Genomic DNA, 3176 nt, shown 5'->3' with positions numbered 1-3176 from the left:
TCCGAAATTCCGCGGCACTGAACAAGTTCGGTCAGAAGCGCTAGCCCACGGATCGTTGTGCCCTTTCCCCGCCCCCTGTCAAAACGACACCGGTCGTCTCCGTGATCAAGACGGAGGTGGGTACCGTTTTTGCATTTAATCTGCCGGCCTCGTTGTGGAAGCACCATGGCAGCAACAGCCGGTACCATCAGCGGTTGAGTGTCCAGAGCCCTATGGTTTTACTACGAAGCAAGACAATACATCCCTATATATACTGTACAGGACGCAGGCAAAGGAATTCGTTACTGGGCGCGTAGGAATTCATTCCATCCGAACTCAGTGACGGTGATAATTACGGTACGGTGCCGCCGCATCATAAAACCACTGTGCTGTACTCGGAAACGGCCCCACCGTAATGCTTCTGCCGGAGACGCGCCTCCTTTTCATCAGCAGAGCAGGAGCGCGCCTGCGAATGGGTGAAATTGTCGGCCGGGCACGGAGGGTGGGTGCCGCATGTCTCTGTGAGAGGGTGAGCGTAGAAAATACTCAAACGTTGCTCTGAAAACGAAACCGTTCTGTCCTGTGGATATTGACATTGGAGACTCGAAAGCTGGCGCCGCCGGGCGGAGTGGAGGTAACAGTCCCGACAATACCTGGACCATGTCCGGCCACATCCATTGCTATCCGGAAGTGTCACAGGACATGTCAAGTACGGGGGATAAGGTGATTCTGACCACTTATCCAGCGGCCTGTGTGTGATATTGAAAATAGGGCTGTCTTGAAGGAAAACATGATCTTCTTATTGCTCCTTCACGCGCCGACGAAACAGGCTGCCACAAGGAGGGGAAGAGAGTGGAGGGTACTGATAGCCCCGGGCCTGGCTCGGATCATTATTTGCCGGCCCGGAACCAATAAAGGGCTGCAGAGTGCACAAATAAGACATCGTCGCCATTGTCTGTCTGTATACAAAAGCGAGTAACATATGGGAAAATGTTGAGTGAATGTCATAGAGATACAGCTATGGGATGTTGAGGCTCCAAAGCTCTAGCCTTGGGGGTCACCACGACTGAGGGCTAAGGAATAGGCCATGGACGGCACGGCGGCGGCTATTGAAGCCACTTGGTGATATTGTTCATTTGTAATGCTGCAGCAGAACAGCTCGTGTTTTACGGTGACACCAAATGGCTGAGCTTCACATGTACTTTCGATATTGACTACAACGTATGGATGCAGGAGATGACAGCGACGTAGTAGGCGCCTGCTTGTCCTACATTGAGAAAACAAGGAGATCTCTTTCGCCTTTCGGAATGGTGATCGACCGCTCAGCAGTTTGAACACCAACAAGTATTCTTTGAGGGGGAAATTGGATACTTAAAAGCCTGTCTCCAGACTCGGAGGGCAAAGCGATGGACAAGCCCCAGGTCTGGAGACTGATGAGACTGCCGAACACCCCACCCGCCAATTCTGACATCAAATTTGTGTGCACTGTGGTGAGTGTCCGGGGGAACAATATCGGCGGTGAATGGTGAATGCCAGGGGGGAAACCTCGGGCGGTTCGGCCTGGGGAAGGGGAAATGAAAACCACTAGGCCCCGGTGACGGCGCAAATAAAATCGGCATGGCTACCAGTTTTTACGGGTTTCACAACGTTGGAATTCGGGCGACAAACAACCGTGCTTTTTAATGAACTCATATCGCCTGTTCATACAAAGGTCGATGTGTGGTGATCAGAGAAGGATGAAGCTTAATCAATGCTGGATGGACTCCGACGTTACCGACACCCCGGGTATACCGATGCTCGGGGCGCGTCGCCAAAACAACCGAAAAACGACCCATCTCTGCCCTGCAGACGATGATGCCGCTGATGCCACCGCGGTTACATCAACGAAGCTGTCTGTCAAATGAGAGGCTTATTGTGATCAGTCCTGGGGATTTTGGGGATAGTCAGATCGTAGCGACTGTGATGAAACCTCGCGACAATTTCATGCGTCGACCTGCGCAGGACGGTGTGACATGCACATACAGCAGGTACGTATCTCGTTCCTGGTCGCGATTTGAATACCTTATTTGCGCCCGCGTTTTGGTTGCTTGCTTGTTCCTTTGTTTTAATCCATCAGGTTGTTGTAGACTCCGTAGGTGGCCCCGCTACCGTTTTAAACGCCGGCGTATGGAGCCCGGAAGCTGGATGAGATGTTTATGATCAGACCCTCTTTGTCAAGAAGAGAATGTGAAAGCCTGACGATGGCCACTTCCTATGTACTCACGAATACTTTCCATCATTTACTTGATGCCTTGCGCCTCTATTTATATGCCCAACTAGACGACTTCTCAGCCATTGTAGTGATTGCACGTCGATGACACTACGGCCCCCTTGAAAACCCGATGCCGAGAGGCCGTAGCGCTGAATTTGGTTTGCGGTGCGGGCAGCGGCCGAGCATGATTTCCAAGCTTCATTTCCATGGGGGTCACAATAAAATAGCTACATCTTGAATGATGCCTGTTGAATCGCGACGTTTTATTCATCTTCAAGGTTCCTCAGGCATGGGTTCGATACATAGGCGCTGTAATGTATGACGTGCACTTATGGATTATTCTTGTCTTTCGGATAGAGCTCAGTTGATTCATAGGTCTGTCCTCAGTGATCGAAGGCCTGTAACGTTCGGGTGCGGATTTCTTTCAACCTTTGCCCTGTCGGTTTACGACCCACACACCCCCGTGGCTCTCCTCCGTTTCCCGTTCTCCGTCCCCCGTTTCTTCTGCCTCTCTTGTTGATGTTCCTGCCTTTGTCTTCAGGCTGTCCTGTCCGCTTTGTCGCCCTCTCGTGCTTTTGCCTTGCCAGTCACCTCCGCTTCCTCCGCCCCCTTCTCCTCTTCATTTCCACTTCCTCCCATCTTGCCCCATACACGCGATATTTTTTGTGAAAGATCTTGTTTCTACTGTTCATAGTAGTCTGAGACTGTTATTTCCATTTTTCTGCTGTTGTCTGGACATTGTGTGCAAATTGCCTGGACAGCCGGACTTAGGTAAAGGCTCTCCGACTCAGTTTGATCGCCCCGGGCTTGGGTCCTCTCCTTCATCCGATCGCACGGCGCTGCCATTTCGGTTGTTTTCGCCTACCAACTTTCCTAACGAGTGCGTAAGCTATTCCTTCTGCTGAACTCGCTGCAGCAACAGACTTTTTATCTTGTTCTGTTCTTC

This window comes from Fusarium oxysporum, chromosome 10 (genome assembly GCF_000149955.1).
Source record: "Fusarium oxysporum f. sp. lycopersici 4287 chromosome 10, whole genome shotgun sequence".
NCBI classification, from domain to species: domain Eukaryota; kingdom Fungi; phylum Ascomycota; class Sordariomycetes; order Hypocreales; family Nectriaceae; genus Fusarium; species Fusarium oxysporum.
The sequence above is the reverse complement of the archived record's forward strand: the minus strand, read 5'-3'. Positions refer to the sequence as shown.